Source organism: Pezoporus wallicus, unplaced genomic scaffold, assembly GCF_028554395.1.
Source record: "Pezoporus wallicus isolate ANWC-B61680 ecotype Strahan unplaced genomic scaffold, APGP_CSIRO_Pwel_v1 contig_6653, whole genome shotgun sequence".
Taxonomy (NCBI): Eukaryota; Metazoa; Chordata; class Aves; order Psittaciformes; family Psittacidae; genus Pezoporus; species Pezoporus wallicus.
The window spans coordinates 63,997-82,964 of record NW_026635766.1 but is presented as its reverse complement, the minus strand read 5'-3'; positions in this window follow the sequence as shown (position 1 = coordinate 82,964).

Genomic DNA, 18,968 nt, shown 5'->3' with positions numbered 1-18,968 from the left:
TGTTCCAGTGCTCAGTCACCCTCATAGTAAAAGAAATGCGTTTCCTGATGTTCACAAGGAACCTTCTGTGTCTCAGTCTGTGCCCATTGCCTCTGGTTTTGTCACTGGGTACTACTGGAAGGAGCCTGGCTCTGTCATATTTGCACCCTCCCTTCAGGTATTTACATGCATTGACAAGATCTCCCCCGAGCCTTCTCTTCTTCAGGCTGAACAGCTCCAGACCCTTCATCATTTTTGTGGCCTGTTGTTGGTCTCTATAGTATGTCCAGGTCTCTCTAAGTGTGCTAATAGCAAGAGGAGGTCTAAAAAACCTGTTGGTCCAATATTTGTTTAAGACGGTCATCTGACTAATAGGGATGAAGAAAAAGTGGTGTCATTCATTGCTTTTTTTTTTTTTTTCACCTCTGTTTTTAATAATGCTGATAGGGGACTGGGCAGCCCAAGGTCTGAGTTGGAGGACCACAACTGCAGGAACTTTCCATTTGTGGACACTAAAATTGTAAAGGTTTAGCTGAATGTTCACAAGACCATGGGGCCTGATAGGATTCACCCCAGAGTACAGAAGGAGCAGGCAAAATATTATGGCAGGACCCCTCTCAATCATCTACAAAATGTCTTGGGAGTCTGGAGAGGGCCCTGTGGATTGGAAGCTAGCCAATGTTATTACAATTTACAAGAAGGGTGAGAGGATGCTGTGGTTTAAACCCAGTCAGCCAAAAAGTTTCTAGTCCCCCCTTCTTTCTTTTCTACCCCCCCACCCCCCCCCCCCCCCACCCCGAGGGATGGGGAGAAGAATCGAAAGAATGTAACTCCCACTGGTTGAGATAAGAACAGTCCAGTAACTAAGGTATAACACAAATCACTACTGCTACCACCAATAATAATAAAAGAAATAAAAAAAATAATAAGAGAAATAATTCACCTTTATGTTGCCAATCTAAGTCCATCTGAGCCACTTCAATCTTAGCAGCTTTATCCACCTGTTGGTTGTTCTGGTGCTCCTCGGTGTCCCGACTCTTGGGTACATGGGCATCTACATGGCGTACCTTCACCACCAGGTTCTGCACCTGGGCAGCAATATCTTTCCACAGTGCAGCAGCCCATATGGGTTTACCTCTGCGTTGCCAGTTGCTCTGCTACTACTGCTGCAACCACCCCCACACTTGAAAAACACTAACACAGCGAATACGGGCTCTAAGTAAGGTGCAATATAGTGAAACTGTGAGATCAAGAGAAACAACTTTGAGAGCTAATAAATCAGCATCGTGACGAGTGACTATTAATCTAAAACAATGCATGCTTATCACAAATACGATTAGGCACACTCCGGTCAGATCTGTCGTTATCTCAACCCCTCGTGCCCCACGTTGGGCACCAAAAGAACTGTCGTGGTTTACACCCAGTCAGCCACACAGTTTCTACTCCCCCCCACTCTTTCTTTTCTTCCTCCTGCCCCCCTCCCCACTCCCAGAGGGATGGGGAGGAGAATCAAAAGAATATAACTGCCATGGGTTTAGATAAGAACAGTCCAGTAACTAAGGTATAGCACAAATCGCTACTGCTGCCACCAATAATAATAATGATAAGAGAAATAACAAGGGAAGAGAATATGATACCACCCACCAAAACGAACCCGACCGAGAAGACAGTGCCCTTCCAGGTAACACCCAGTTGCCTCCCTGGACATGACGTGCTGTGGTATGGAATACCTCTTCGGCTAGTTTGGGTGAGGCGTCCTGTCCCTGCTTCCCCCTGGCCTCCCCTCCTCCCTGGCAGAGCATGAGACTCACAAAGTCCTTGGTCAGAGTAAACGTCAGTGTTATCAGCTCTGTTCTCAGTCTGAAAGTCAAAACACAGCACTGCACCAGCTACTAAGGAGAAAAATTGACTGCTAAACCCAGGACAGAGGGAAGACCCAGGAAACTACAGACCTGTTAGTATAATCTCAGTTGCTGGAAAAAGTATGTGAAAGATCATACTGGGTGCTACTGAAAAGCATTTAAAGAGCAATGCATTCATCAGGCACAGTCAACATGGGTTCACAAAGGGAAAGCCCTGTCTAACTAATTTGATATTCTTCTATGACAAGGTCACTCACTTAGTGGGTGAAAGGAAAGCAGTGGATGGAGATTTTCTGGATTTTAGTGAGGCTTTTGATACTGTTCTTCACAGCATCTTTCTGGACAGGTTGTCCAACTGTGGGATGAGCAGGCTCACAGTGTGCTGGGTGAAGAACTGAATGAAGGGCAGGGCTCAAAGGGTTGTAGTGAATGGGGCTCCATCTGTCTGGCGCCCAGTCACCAGTGGTGTTCCTCAGGGTTCAGTTCCAGGTCTGGTTCTGTTCAATATAGTTATCAATGATCTGGATGCAGGAGTTGAATGCCCTGTTAGCAAGTTTGTTGACGATCCCAAACTGGGAGGTGCTGCTTAGTTGCCATCCAGAGGAGGGCAACAAAACTGGGGAAAGGGCTGAAAGGCATGTCTTATGAGGGGTGACTGAGGACTCCGGGTTTGTCTCATTTGCAGTCAAGGAGGCTGAAGGGTGATCTCATTGCTCTCTACAGCTTCCTGAGGAGGTGTCCTGGTTTTGGCTAGGATAAAGTGATTTTTCTTCCTAGTAGCTGGTACAGTGCTGTGTTTTGGATTTAGTCTGAGAACAATTCTAATAACACGCCAATAGTTTAGTTGTTGCTCAGTAGCACTTACCCTGATCAAGGACTTTTCATTTTCATGCTCTGCCAATGAGGAGGGGCACAAGAAGCTGTGAGGGAGCAGAGAAAGGACACCCAACCCAAACTAGCCAAAGGGGTATTCCATACCACAGCACGTCATGGAGGGAGTTGTCTGAGAGCCACCAATTGCAGTGGTGAACCAATTGTATTGTGTATCACTTGGTTTTCTTGTGGTTTATTCCTCTTTCTTTTTCCTTGCATTGCAATTATTATTATTGGTATTTTACTTTATTTCAATTACTAAACTGTACTTAACCCACAAGTTTTACCATCCCTAGTCTCCCCGGGGGGTGGGGGGGTGGGGGGGTGGTGGTGGTGTGTGAGTAGGGGTGGTGAGTGAGTAGCTGCATGGTACTTAGTTGATGGCTGGAGTTAAACCATGACACTGTACAAAGTTGGAACCTTCAGGCATTAAGGATGGCATGACAGGATGTATCAAACCCATCATTTACTTCCATTGAATTTTGCTTCATGATTTTCACTCTTGCACATTCTCATAGGGGAATTCCTAAGAAGCCTTGGGTGAGATGGTTTAGTGTGAGGTGTCCCTGCCCATGGCAGAGGGGTTGGAACTAGATGATCTTAAGGTCCTTTCCAACCGTAACTATTCTATTCTATGATTCCAAACAGTTCTATCTTGTTTCCTAAACACCATCTGTCATGGTGTGTCAGGGACAATAGATAATCGTCTGTGGTGAAACACACAAAGATAGAAAAGTACTGTTTGTCTGTTTTAGCTCCTCCCCGCAGAGTCCTGCTTTGGCTGCTCCCTGGAAACTCCAACTTCGGTTCCTACCCAGAAAGTTCTGCTTTAGAACTCCCCGGAAAAGTGTTGACCCTTGGAGAACTTTTTAGATATTGCTAGCAGCTTCTTCCAATGTAGGCTGGCCCCCTGCATCAGAATGAGTGTGCATTTTTGTCATTAGTATAAAAGCCCAAGCCTCATGTGATGTGGGGGAAGCAGAACCGCATGCCACCCAGGTCAACATTGGCTCCACGGGGACACCCGCTAAGGTTGAGCCTGCCACCTCGCACTGTGATGATGATTCTCAGAGCTGGTTTCCTGATTGTCTTCACAGAGTCCTTGGGGTTGGTAAGATAACCAAACATCAGAAGTATCCTTTACTGTATCCTTTACTATCTCTATATTTTCCTATATTAATAAACTAGTTCGGTATAACAAGAATTGGGGTACACCGCTACCAGGTTATGCCATGTATTACTATGAAGTGAGGGTGCACAGCTACCAGATTGTGCCACATTCTGTACGTGGGGCCATGTAGCGGGGGTGCACAGATATTGGATTGCGCCACGTTCTGTACATGGGGCCGTGTAGCAGGTTGTCTGGATTTTGTGTTTCAAGTACTGTAGTTGTGTGGAGTGTGCTTGTGTGTTGAGGGCAGGGCTTGGTCAATGAAGTGTGTAGCTGCACCAGGAGACAGTGTTCTGTGGATTTTTTTTAGTTGTTGTTGTTGTTGTTGTTTTTGTTGTCAGGCTTGCGTAGAAGTTTTTAACGTGTAGCATATTAACATTCCTGGTAAAAAAGGGTTAAAGCAGAAGTGCAGTTGTCGGCAGGTATTAATGGCTGCTGCTGAGCAGGCAGGCATTTATAGGCGCTGCCGAACGCTCCGGGGGCCACAGAGCAGGGTGAATGACTTAAAAAAAAAGGGGGGGGGGTGTTGTAAAAAGGCAGTGAGGCCCCTTTAGTTATTTGATAGAGTTGGGTACCCATGTTCAAGAGGAAGCCACCCTCTGATTCCACTTCCAGTGCTCCACCAGTGGAATGGCCAGGATGGACACCGGATCTGTGGAGTACTTTGTGGGATAGGTAGGAAACCTGTACTCAGGTGTGGTCGGAGCCATGGAGTGATTGTTTATTCAGCTCCTACTACAGTAATGAATATACAGTAAAGAAAATGGATGAAAAGACTCTGATTACTGTCCATCATGATGCAGAAAAGATACACCAAATTCTAGAAAGAGTGAAGAAAGACAGAGAACAACAGTGGTGGGACACTCTCTTCAGATAGTCACCCACAGCTACAGGAAGCGTGAAGAAAGTGTTTCATCCTGTTGTTGGTTTATTGATATTAACCCTTTCGCTTTTTGTGTACTGCTTCAAGCTTGTTTTGCAACCAGTGTGTTATCAACAGCACATAAGGGACTTGATTCAGTGATGCTGTCAGTGTGGGTCGCTGAATAGGTTAATTGAATCACCCTCTGATACAGTGGGCTGTCCAGTAGGGTTCTGATTCAGAGAAAGCTCCAGGAACAAACTTGCCAACAAAGTTTTCAAGCTGACAAGCAGGTATTCTTTATTGTGGCGCCGGGAGACACAGGGGATCGCTCCTCCTAACGTGTGTCCCTGTATTGCTACACAAGCTGCCCTTATATAGTCCCCAGGCATACATACATATTCATGAGGCTACATATGGATTACATCATTTTCCAGAAAGTTCCCCACATGCGTACAGAATTGTGGTGGTGGTCTCTGAGGGCTGTTTACTTCTTCCAACAATCTTCATCACTTCTGGAAGCATTTGAAGCACATGCAGTAGATGCTAATACCAGCTTAATTGGTTTGTTAGCACCAGAGACGTAATAATCCTCCTGTCCTCTTACTTATCTGTTGGTTTAACCATAGCCCATGCTGGACACCTGCCATTCCCAGATACTCCTTATCCTTGCATCCTGTTCTTCTAGACTGTTTTCCTTAAAACTACGTCAACTATAACGATTTATCTTGTACAAGAATTCTCAGTATGTTCTCTAGCTGTACTGTGTTTTTTTTTCTATGTATCATGCACCTCAGTAATTTTCCATTGCTGCTGTTACAAAGCCATCAAACTTGACATTACTTAAAACTGATTCTAAAGGTTTCTATATTCCATTTTGTAATTTTGTGCCCCCCCTTGTCTCAAATCCCCCCTTTTTCTGTCTTTTTGCAAATTCTTTTGCAACATTTTATATACTACCATTGCTGTCTAAAGTCTTTTTGAAATAACTTCCCGTTTCTACTTGATGCTTAATTTCATTCCTTTTCCAGTCTTCATAATTTATCATAGACCATTTGCAACACCGGAGGGAACATTGTATCACACCGCAAGTAATCGATATTAAAACAAGTAACATCAATATTCCTGCAACCAGTTGTCTCAACCAGGAGAGATTAGGTAGCCATGAAGTTAACTTTTTCCATATTTCTTCAAAACCCCAGGAAGTATCATCCATGGCCATTTCATGAAATACCTTAGTTTGTTTCCAAATTTCCTCCAGATCTGTTTCAATTCTGACACTTTGATCTATATAGGAACAACAACTTGCATTGATTATGGAACAAACCCCTCCTTGTGAAGCCAGTAGCATGTCTAGAGCCATTCGGTTTTGTAATATCACCTTAGATTGGCTAGTTATCTCTTGTTCTGCCTGGATTATATCAATAGTTTTACTTTCCATTTCCTCTATGGTTACTGAGATATTTACAATTGCCTTCTCTAATTCACTTACTCCCAAAGGTGGAATTAGCCCTCTTAAAAAAACTATGAAATGTGGTGTGACATTCAATAATAGAGTTAAACCCTCACTTTATTTGTTTAAAAAAACTTCTAATCCAAGTCCCAGAAGTATACGTGTCAATAATAGTTTGATTGGGTATCACAGCACCTAAGGTGCATGCCCCCTTCCAGTTGGGGGGTAGAGTCCTATAAGTATTTTCTCCACATAACCAATACCATCCTTTCCCTTTAGGAACGGGCCACCACTGAACTATGATACCATCTATATTAATAGTATGATTACAATTTGAATGGTGACCTACATCTGTGGCATTTAAAGAAACAAAATATCCTACCCTGGTTCCTGGTGTAATACATCTTTGTGCACAGGTGTAATATTTATTACCTGGACTAGGATTAACTATTCCAAATTTTAACCTTTCCCTCGGACGTAGATTGCTAATGTTCACCCAGAAATTTGTCCATGAGACAGTGTTAGGAATTGGAACTCCAGTTAATGGAAGGTCTGGATTTTCTCCTGATTTAGGCAACTGTGCACACACCCAACAGTCACTACAATTAAAAACCTTAGTAACATTCTGCACTAATTTCAGGTATAAGTCCTGGTCCCAAGCTTGTGTGATTCTAAAGGTTTATATATTCCATTTTGTAATTTTGTGCACCTCCCCCCCCCCCCCATCTCAGTTCCCACAATGGGATGCAGACAGGCTGGTCGGCCACAAGGGTCTCGTCCTTCTTAGGACACTGACAGGCTGATAAAATAGAAATGGTTCAAGGAAACCCCCCTTCTATTGTGACAATATGGTCTGAGCCATAGGTAAGTACTGCTTTTGATTCCGCATGTACATCAGTGAACATGAAGTGCCAGACACCTCTGCCCTCCAACAGCACCAAAGCTTCTCTTCATTTACTGTCAAGATGTCGGAGCAGAGGCTTGTAGGGCTCCTGTATTCGCTGCTGCATTAATTATTCTGTTTTTATTGGTCATATTAAGGAGGAGGTTGAGACACTGAGGACCATCAGGGAGTGTGAAAGGGAGATCGACTGGTGGAGTAACTCCCTGGCGGGCCAGTCAAAACGGTTCCAGGGAGATACCCCCCAAAAGGGGAAGGACCCCCTGCCTTCTCACACAGAGGGGGATGGCCCGAGGCAGCCCCTGCCCTGTAGCTGTTGCGCAGACCAAAAAGACGACGAGGGTTGGAAGCGAGTTCCAGTTCGACGTCGTGGGAAACCCTCCCCCCTTCCTGCCCTGCTTCCCCAGGTGTCCCTCCGTAATAGGTTCGAGGCCCTGGATCTTGAAGGAGAGGTAGGTGAGAATGTGGGGCAAGGCCAGCCCACAAGGCCACATAGGAAAAGGGAGTCGACTTTGCACCTCAAGACTGCCTCTGTTAAGAAAGAAAGAAGGGTCATTGTAGTAGGGGATTCCCTTCTGAGAGGAACAGAGGGCCCGATATGCAGAGTTGACCCTCATCATAGGGAAGTGTGTAGTCTGCCTGGAGCCCGGATCAGGGATATCACCAGGGCGCTCCCCAACCTGGTGCACCCGACAGACTATTACCCGCTGCTGGTCTTCCAGACAGGTGGGGAGGAAGCTGCTTCCTGCAGTCTGAGGGGGATGAAGAAAGACTACAGGGCCTTGGGGCGGATGGTGAAAGAGTCTGGGGCTCAAGTGATCTTCTCCTCTCTTCTTCCATCTTCCACTGATGTGGGAAGGAATGGGAAGATTCAGTTCATGAACAATTGGCTTCGAGACTGGTGCTACAGGCAGGGCTTTGGATTCTTTGATAACGGCTGGTTTTATAGGGCACCAGTCTGGACAATGACAAGTGAGAAAGGTTTGTCTCACAGAGGGAAAAGGATGCTGGGGCACGAATTAGCAGGGCTCATTTGGAGAGCTTTAAACTAGATTCGAAGGGGGATGGGCTTGTAGCTGGGCTTGCCCCAGTGGGGCAGCGCTCCAGAATTAATGAAGACTGGGAGGCCTCCTACAATCCTAGGGTGAAATCGGTGTGCTCAGCTCGCTCCCTGAAATGCCTGTACACCAATGCGCGCAGCATGGGAAATAAGCAGGAGGAGTTGGAAACCTGTGTTAAGTCAGGAGACTATGATCTGGTGGCAATTACAGAGACGTGGTGGGACAGCTCACATGACTGGAATATAGTCATGGAAGGCTATGTCCTTTTCAGGAAAGACAGGCCAGCCAGGCGGGGTGGTGGGGTTGCTCTTTATGTGCGGGAGGAACTACAGTGCACCGAGTTCTGTCCAGGGACAGATGATGAGCGAGTTGAGAGTCTGTGGGTGAGAATTAAGGGGCAGGCTGGCAGGGGGGATACTGTTGTAGGTGTCTGTTACAGACCACCGGATCAGGGTGAGGAAGTTGACGAGGCCTTCTACAGGCAGCTGAGAGCGGCCTCACAGTCACAGGCCGTGGTCGTCGTGGGGGATTTTAACTTCCCTGATGTTTGCTGGAAGGACCACTCGGCAACCCAGCCACAGTCCAGGAGGTTCCTCCAGTGTATGGATGATAACTTCCTCCTGCAAATGGTGGATGAGCCGACCAGGAGAGGAGCGCTGCTGGATCTCATCCTCACTAACAAGGAGGATCTGGTCAAAGCAGTAAGGGTTGAGGGCTGCCTTGGTTGCAGCGACCACGAGATGGTGGAGTTCAGGATCTTGTGTGGTAGGACTAGTAGAATACCAAGTAGAATTGCAACCCTGGACTTTAGCAGGGCAAACTTTGGCCTTTTCAAGCAATTGCTAGGGGAAATCCCATGGGCAGGGCTGCTTGAAGGTAAAGGGGCCCAAGATAGTTGGTTGACATTCAAGGACTGCTTTTTCCGTGCTCAAGATCAGAGCATCCCGACACGTAGGAAGTCAAGGAAGAGGGCCAAGAGACCTGCGTGGCTAAATAGGGAATTGCTGGGTATGCTCAAGTGGAAGAGGAGAGTTTACAGGTCATGGAAGGAGGGGCTGGACACTTGGGAGGAATATAAGGCTGCTGCTAGAGGATGTAGGAAGGCAGCTAGGATGACTAAGGCATCCTTAGAATTAAACCTGGCAAGAAGGGTCAAGGACAGCAAAAAGAGCTTTTTTAAATACATGGCAGACAAAACTAACACCAGAGGCAATGTAGGCCCACTGATGAACGGGATGGGTGCCCTGGTGACAGAAGATAAAGAGATGGCAGAGTTACTGAATGCCTTCTTTGTTTCTGTCTACTCTGCTGCGGGCAGTCCTGAAGAGCCCTGTACCCCTGAGACCTTAGATGAAGTCAGGTCGACGGAGCGGTTTGCCTTAGTCGATGAGGAATGGGTTAGAGACCAGTTGAGCAACCTGGACATCCATAAATCCATGGGTCCAGATGGGATGCACCCGCGGGTGCTGAGGGAACTGGCGGAAGTCATTGCTAGACCACTCTCCATCATCTTTACCAAGTCTTGGGAAACGGGAGAGGTGCCTGAGGACTGGAGGAAAGCAAATGTCACTCCAGTCTTCAAAAAGGGCAAGAAGGAGGACCCGGGTAACTACAGACCGGTCAGCCTCACCTCCATCCCTGGGAAAGTGATGGAACACCTTATCCTTGGTACCATCTTAAGGCATATCAAGGATAAGAAGGTTATGAGGGGCAGTCAACATGGCTTCACCAGGGGGAAATCATGCTTGACCAATCTCTTAGCCTTTTATGAGGAAATAACACGGTGGATGGATGATGGCAGAGCGGTGGATGTGGTCTACCTTGACCTCAGCAAAGCATTTGACACAGTCTCCCACAGCATCCTCACGGCTAAAATGAGGAAGTGTGGACTGGATGATCAGGTAGTGAGGTGGACTGCGAACTGGCTGAAGGAGAGAAGCCAGAGAGTTGTAGTCTATGGGGCTGAGTCTAGTTGGAGGCCTGTAACTAGTGGAGTGCCTCAAGGGTCAGTACTGGGACCGGTATTATTTAATATATTCATCAATGATTTGGATGAGGGAATTGAGTGTACTATCAGCAAGTTTGCTGATGACACTAAGCTGGGAGGAGTGGCTGATACGCCAGAAGGCTGTGCTGCCATCCAGCGAGACCTGGATAGGCTGGAGAGTTGGGCAGGGAGTAACTTGATGAAATATAACAAGGGAAAGTGTAGAGTCCTGCATCTGGGCAGGAACAACCCCAGGTTCCAGTATAGGTTGGGGAACGACCTGTTAGAGAGCAGTGTAGGGGAGAGGGACCTGGGGGTCCTAGTGGACGACAGGATGACCATGAGCCAACACTGTGCCCTTGTGGCTAAGAAGGCCAATGGCATCCTGGGGTGTATTAGAAGGGCGGTGGTTAGTAGGTCGAGAGAGGTCCTCCTTCCCCTCTACTCTGCCCTGGTGAGACCGCATCTGGAGTACTGTGTCCAGTTCTGGGCCCCTCAGTTCAAGAAGGACAGGGAGCTGCTGGAGAGAGTCCAGCGCAGGGCAACGAAGATGATTAAGGGAGTGGAACATCTCCCTTATGAGGAAAGACTGAGGGAGCTGGGTCTCTATAGTTTGGAGAAGAGGAGACTGAGGGGTGACCTTATCAGTGTCTATAAATATATAAAGGGGGAGTGTCACGAGGACGGAGCCAGGCTCTACTCAGTGGCAAACAATGATAGGACAAGGGTTAATGGGTACAAACTGGAACACAAGAGGTTCCACTTAAACTTGAGAAGAAACTTCTTCTCAGTGAGGGTGACGGAACACTGGAGCAGGCTGCCCAGGGAGGTTGTGGAGTCTCCTTCCCTGGAGACATTCAAAACCCGCCTGGACGCGTTCCTGTGTAACATTATCTAGGTGTTCCTGCTCCGGCAGGGGGATTGGACTAGATGATCTTTCGAGGTCCCTTCCAATCTCTAACATACTGTGATACTGTGATACTGTGATATTAGGTCGCATTCCAACCTGCCTGGCCCTTTAACTGCAGGTAATGACATAGCAAACTCCTTGACTGTTAACACTGTGCAGTTTACTTCTGCAGCTGCTTCACAATCCTTTTTTCCTCATCAGAATGCCTCTGATTTAAAGAAACAATTTAATCTGTCTTCTTAAGCAAACAATTTGTCAGCTCTTGCCCTGTCAGTCAACAGCTCAATCCTCATTTGCCATGTGTGTAAATCCTCGTGGTTTAAGAACGAATGTGGTATTGTGCTCCATTGGGGCCTGCAGAACTGGGAAGGGCCAGTGGAATTGATAACCTGGGGGAGTCTGTATGTTTGTGTCCTCCTACCTACAGGTCCGTGGTGGCTTCTTGAAAAGTTTGTCAAGCCATACCATGAGCTGGACAGACGAGTTGAAGAACTTGATGCCCTAGCTGCAGGAGCTGACCTTGAAGACCCAGAGCAGAATGAGACAGAGGAAGAGAAAAATGAATGATTTGCAAAACATCACTTGGGGCAACTGAAAAGTAATGACTTGAATATGTGTGCTTGTGTCGTGGTTTAAACCCAGTCAGGTAACTTGTTCACTCACTCCCAGTGAGTGGTGCCGAGCTGACAACAATCGAGGTCTGTGTCCCCCCCCCCCGCACCGGGGCTCTCCCCTTCCCCGCTCCCAGAGGAACGGGGAGGAGGATCGAGAGAGTGCAACTCCTACGGGTTGAGACTAGAACAGTCCAGCAACAAATCACCACCGCTACTATCAGCTAAAACAATGATAAGGGAAAATAACAAGGGAAGAGAATACGATACCACCGGCCAAGAAAGAGAGTTCCACCCGGAAGCCCCTGTCCTTCCGGGTAACTCCCAGTTACACCCCACCCCGGGCATGACGTGCTGTGGTATGGAATACCTCCCCGGCTAGCCCGGGTCACGCGCCCCATCTCTGCTTCCTCACAGCTTCCCCTCCTCCCTGGCAGAGCATGAGCCTCACAAAGTCCTTGGTCAGGGTAAACATCACTTAGCAACAACCGAAAACATCGGCTTCACCAACACTGTTCTCAAACTAGAAGTCAAAACACAGCACTGCACCAGTTAACACAAAGGAAAAACATGACTGCTACTGCTGAACCCAGGACATTATCCACCCCTTATTCCATACCATTCACGTCGTGCTCAGATCCCACATTTTCAATACACCATCGCTCTCCCACATATATACATCCATATACATACAGACCAAGAGGAAAAAAATCATTTTCTTAGTGCATGGACCAATCCCTATAATGCTGACGAGTCCATTCGGTCCATGATGTTCCAAGTTCATTCTCTGTTGGGATGATGGCTGGAGGGAAGTCAGGGCCAGTCGCTGGTGACCTGGAGACATCTAGTTGATGGGCTATAAAAGCATTACACAGCAGGCAACAGCATACAATTGAGTTCACTGGCTGTTTTCCCCTAAAATCAAATCCCCTTGAGGTATACATCGGACTTCCCCATCTTCCCGCATTACCCACCAAGTATATCCAGGTCCCTGAGCAAAAGCAATCCCACGAGTGGGTTTGCCTTTACCTGAAGCAGGAATAACCCAGACTGTCTTCCCCAGCAAATTCTTCATATGCACCACAGGAACTTTGTCCCCCTCTACAATATGTAAAAGTTCTGACTGGGCTGGGCCAGCCCTGTTGGCAGATCCTCTGGTGTTGACCAACCAGGTGGCCTTTGGTAAATGTGTATCCCAATGCTTGAAAGTTCCCCACCCATCGCTCTCAGTGTAGTTTTTAACAGCCCATTGTACCGTTCGATTTTCCCAGAGGCTGGTGCATGGTAGGGGATGTGATATACCCACTCAATGCCATGCTCTTTGGCCCAAATATCTATAAGGTTATTCCGGAAATGAGTCCCATTGTCTGACACAATTATCTCTGGGGTGCCGTGTCGCCACAAAATCTGTTTCTCAAGGCCCAGGATAGTGTTCCAGGCAGTGGCATGGGGCACAGCGTATGTTTCCAGCCACCCGGTGGTTGCTTCCACCATGGTAAGCACATGGCGCTTGCCTTGGCGGGTTGGTGGCAGTGTGATATAGTCAATCTGCCAGGCCTCCCCATATTTATACTTCAACCATCGTCCTCCATACCAAAGAGGCTTTAACCGCTTGGCTTGTTTAATTGCAGCACATGTTTCACACTCATGAATAACCTGGGCAATAGTGTCCATTGTTAAGTCCACCCCTCGGTCACGGGCCCATCTATATGTCGCATCTCTGCCCTGATGGCCTGAAGTGTCATGGGCCCACCGGGCCAAAAATAATTCACCTTTATGTTGCAAATCTAAGTCCATCTGAGCCACTTCAATCTTAGCCGCTTTATCCACTTGTTGGTTGTTCTGGTGTTCCTCAGTGGCCCGACTCTTGGGTACATGGGCATCTACATGACGTACCTTCACCACCAGGTTCTGCACCCTGGCAGCAATATCTTTCCACAGTGCAGCAGCCCAGATGGGTTTACCTCTGCGTTGCCAGTTGCTCTGCTTCCATTGCTTCAACCACCCCCACAGGGCATTTGCCACCATCCATGAGTCAGTATAGAGATAAAGTACTGGCCACTTTTCTCGTTCAGCAATGTCCAGGGCCAGCTGGATGGCTTTCACCTCGGCAAATTGACTCGATTCACCCTCTCCGTCAGCAGTTTCTGCAACTTGTCGTCCAGGACTCCATACAGCTGCCTTCCATCTCCGATGCTTTCCCACAATACGGCAAGAGCCATCAGTAAACAAGGCATACTGCTTTTCACTTTCTGACAGTTTATTATATGGTGGGGCCTCTTCAGCACGCACCACCTCCTCCTCTGGTGACATTCCGAAATCTTTGCCCTCTGGCCAGTCCATGATGACTTCTAGAATGCCTGGACGACTGGGATTTCCTATTCGAGTTCGTTGTGTAATTAGTGCAGCCCATTTACTCCATGTAGCATCAGTTGCATGATGTGTAGAGGAGACCCTGCCTTTGAACATCCAGCCCAGCACGGGCAGCCGGGGTGCCAGGAGGAGCTGTGCTTCAGTGCCAATCACTTCCGAAGCAGCTCGAACCCCTTCATAGGCTGCCAGTATCTCTTTCTCAGTTGGGGTATAGCTGGCCTCAGATCCTTTGTATCCCCGACTCCAAAAGCCGAGGGGTCGACCTCGAGTCTCCCCTGGAGCTTTCTGCCAGAGGCTCCAGGTAGGACCGTTCTCCCCAGCTGCAGTGTACAGTACATTTTTTACATCTGGTCCGGTCCGGACAGGTCCAAGGGCTATTGCATGAACTATCTCGCGTTTAATTTGCTCAAAGGCTTGTTGCTGCTCAGGGCCCCATTTAAAATCATTCTTCTTCCGGGTCACATGATAGAGAGGGCTTACAATCGAACTGTAATTTGGGATGTGCATTCTCCAGAACCCCACTGCACCCAAGAAAGCTTGCGTTTCTTTCTTATTAGTTGGTGGAGACATTGCTGTTATCTTGTTGATCACATCTGTGGGGATCTGTCTACGTCCATCTTGCCATTTTATTCCCAAAAATTGAATCTCCTGTGCAGGTCCCTTGACCTTACTCCGTTTTATGGCAAAACCAGCTTTCAGCAGGATTTGGATTATTTTCCTCCCTTTCTCAAAGACTTCTTCCGCTGTATCGCCCCACACAATAATGTCATCAATGTATTGCAGGTGTTCTGGAGCTTGCCCCTGTTCCAGTGCAGTCTGGATCAGTCCATGGCAAATGGTAGGGCTGTGTTTCCACCCCTGGGGCAGTCGGTTCCAAGTGAACTGGACACCCCTCCAAGTAAAAGCAAACTGTGGCCTGCACTCTGCTGCCAAAGGAATGGAGAAAAATGCATTGGCAATATCAATCGTGGCATACCACTTGGCTGCCTTTGACTCTAGTTCATACTGAAGTTCTAGCATGTCCGGTACGGCAGCACTCAATGGTGGTGTGACTTCATTCAGGCCACGATAGTCTACTGTTAGTCTCCATTCTCCGTTAGACTTTCGCACTGGCCATATGGGGCTATTGAAGGGTGAGCGGGTCCTGCTGATCACCCCCTGACTCCCCAGTCTACGGATCAACTGATGTATGGGAATCAGGGAGTCTCGGTTGGTGCGATATTGCCGCCGGTGCACTGTTGTGGTCTCAATTGGCACTTGTTGTTCTTCAACTTTCAGCAACCCCACAGCAGAGGGATCTTCTGAGAGACCAGGCAAGGTGGACAGCTGCTCAATTTCCTCAGTCTCCAAAGCAGCAATACCAAAAGCCCATCGGTACCCTTTTGGGTCTTTGAAGTACCCTCTCTTGAGGTAGTCTATGCCAAGGATGCATGGAGCCTCTGGACCAGTCACAATAGGGTGCTTTTTCCACTCCCTCCCAGTCAGGCTGATTTCAGCCTCCAGCACAGTCAACTCTTGGGATCCTCCTGTTACTCCAGAAATATAGATGGGTTCCACCCCTTGACAGCTTGATGGCATCAGGGTACACTGTGCACCGGTATCTACTAGAGCCTTATATTTCTGTGGGACTGATGTGCCAGGCCATCTGATCCACACAGTCCAGTAAATCCGATTGTCCCCTACCTCCACCTGGCTGGAGGCAGGGCCCCTCTAATGGTCATCACAGCATTGGACACTTAAGTCGTGTTGAAAGGGATTATTCTTCATTATCACAGGAGCTGGAGTAAAATCAGCTCTTCCACTCCATCTGGGAAACTGCTCACCAGAGACTCAAGCCGTAGCTCTCATGGGACGATCAGTCTTGGCCCTTGCTCCCCTCTTCAGTTCACTCACCCGTTCCTCCAAAGCTGAAGTAGGTTTTCCATCCCACTTTGTCATGTCTTCTCCGTGATCCAGCAGGTAAAACCATAGGGTACCCCGTGGCGTATACCTTCTGTATCTCCTCTCTTGAAGAATAGGACGTCTTTTGTTAATAGCTGAGACGTGTGTTGGTACACGTGAGGAGCTGGATAAATCAGATACATCGTCCCTCAATTTGTCGAGGTCCTGGGACAGTTTTTTCACAGCTGAGATGATGGAAGGAGTGAGATTGTCTTCGAACTCTCGGAGTTTATGAACCATTTCATCCACTGTTAGTGGTACTATGTCATTCCAGGTCACTGTTGCCAATGAATGGGCATATGATGACGGTGCATTCCGTGTGAGTTTTCGCCACATGGGTCGTGTACATTCAACTTCATCTGGATCTATAGGTGTATCCCCGTTATTCGGCTTGATGTGATAGATCATCTCTACGATGGCCGATTCCCTCAGAGACTGGATGCCTTTGTCTATAGTAGTCCACTTGGCCGAACGACTCGTAACATCGTCCTTGTACGGAAACCTTTCTTTCACAGCTGCCAAGAGCCTCCTCCAAAGGCTGAGGGACTTTTTCTCTCTTGCAATTGCTTTGTCAATTCCCCCTTCTCTAGCAAGTGATCCCAGCTGCTTGGCTTCTGTACCTTCTAGTTCGTGACCATCGGCCCCATTGTCCCAGCATCGGAGTAACCAGGTGATGATGTGCTCCCCTGGTTGACGGGTAAAATCTTTTCGCATATTCCGCAGCTCGGTTGAGGTCCGAGGTCGAGAAGTTACCTCTTCTTCTTCATCTTTGTCATGTGATGATGACTCCTGATCAGATTCTGGACCAGGTGGTGAATTCATTGGTGCTTCATCTCGCTTCACCCTTTTTGCCTCCTTTTTGCTTGTTCGCTTGCGTACAGGTGCAACTGATATTGGTACGAATTGGTCCTCTGGTTTGGCTGCAGTGATTGTCACTGTGGTTTGAGTAGCGACTGTACTTGTTGCTGGGGGTGGTGTAGCTGCTGTGCTTGGAGCTGGGGTAACCGCGCTGTCTGTTGCAGTTGAAGTTTGATCAGCTGCTGTACTTGCCGCTGGGGTAGCTGCGCTGCTCATTGCAGCCAAAGTTTGAGTAGCGACTGTCACTTTGCCCTCAAATCCACCGACATTCTTTTCCTTTTGAAGGTGCTGGATAGTGTTGAACAAGGCCCTGTAAGCATAGGCCAAGCCCCAGTACGTTGCCGTGATTTGTCCATCTCTGGTATGGCCAGAATGACCACACACCTCATTTAAGTGTTTTACTAATTCTTCTGGATTTTGCAGTTGTTCGGTAGTGAAATTCCAAAGTACTGGAGGGGCCCACTGACCTAGATACTTGCCCATACTATCCCACACACCCTGCCAGTCATGGCTGTCCAGCCTCAGGGAAAATCTCTTGGTCCTCCTACATCGTCGTTTGACCCCAGACAAGACCCAAACCAGAATCTGCTTAACTCTTGAAATCAGTAGTGGGCAAAACACACTCTGTATGCGTGTTAGCATGGTGATTCCCATCACCATCAGCAAACAAGTCTCAACAGCATTAAAAGGCCATTCAAAAAATTCAAGACTGTCAAATGTAAATGGTCTGGGGGGACGACTAGGAGGGTAAAAGGATGTCTCCTTCACAGGTTGAGCACCTGAGAAGGAGAAAAAAGATGTGTAATTGCTAAGCCCCTCCATCATATACCTCCCAAAGTATAAAGGTGGTGACCACACTGGGAACATAAGCCAGATCAGTTTCATGATCAATGATTCTATTGTATTACAAGTCATTACCATAAAGTACAATGGGATAAAAACCTTAGCCCAAGCCCCACACTTGAAAAACACTAATACAGCCAATACCGGATGGACGTAAGATATGATATACTGAAACTGTGAGATCAAGAGGAAAAATCTTGAGAGCCAATAAATCAGCATTGTGACGAGTGACTATCAATCCAGTCAGATCTGTTCTTATCTCAACCCCTCGCGCCCCACGTTTTGCGCCAAAAAGAACTGTCGTGGTTTAAACCCAGTCAGGTAACTTGTTCACTCACTCCCAGTGAGTGGTGCCGAGCTGACAACAATCAAGGTCCGTGTCCGTCTCCCCCCCCCCCCCCCCTGCACCGGGGGCTCTCCCCTTCCCCGCTCCCGGAGGAACGGGGAGGAGGATCGAGAGAGTGCAACTCCTACGGGTTGAGACAAGAACAGTCCAGCAACAAATCACCACCGCTACTATCAGCTAAAACAATGATAAGGGAAAATAACAAGGGAAGAGAATACGATACCACCGGCCAAGAAAGCGAGTTCCACCCGGAAGCCCCTGTCCTTCCGGGTAACTCCCAGTTACCCCCCACCCCGGGCATGATGTGCTGTGGTATGGAATACCTCCCCGGCTAGCCCGGGTCAGGCGCCCTGTCTCTGCTTCCTCACAGCTTCCCCTCCTCCCTGGCAGAGCATGAGCCTCACAGAGTCCTTGGTCAGGGTAAACATCACTTAGCAACAACCGAAAACATCGGCTTCACCAACACTGTTCTCAAACTAGAAGTCAAAACGCAGCACTGCACCAGTTAACACAAAGGAAAAACATGACTGCTACTGATGAACCCAGGACAGCTTGAAACTTAGGTATTATTAGAGGCTGTGATTTTGTGTATAAACCACCTGTATTTACTAACCTGTTGCTAATATGAAACTACACCTTGCATTGTATGGATTTGCCACTTGTAAAAGAGATGGTAGAGCATGCAAATTTACAGCAGCTGCTAGAAAATGCTAAGGCAGAATCTAGAAAGATTCTGATAGGATGGTAGTGTTATAAAGCAGATAATGGAACATATTAAGAGATTGGGAGAACCCCACTGGTGGGAAATTTTCTTTGGCTGATCCGCCACTGCCATCAGCATCTTCAACATGCTGCTGCACCCTGTAGTAGTTATACTGCTAATGAAAATCTGTGTGTGCTTTGCCATAGTAGCAACTTGTTACTGGATGAGGCAGGT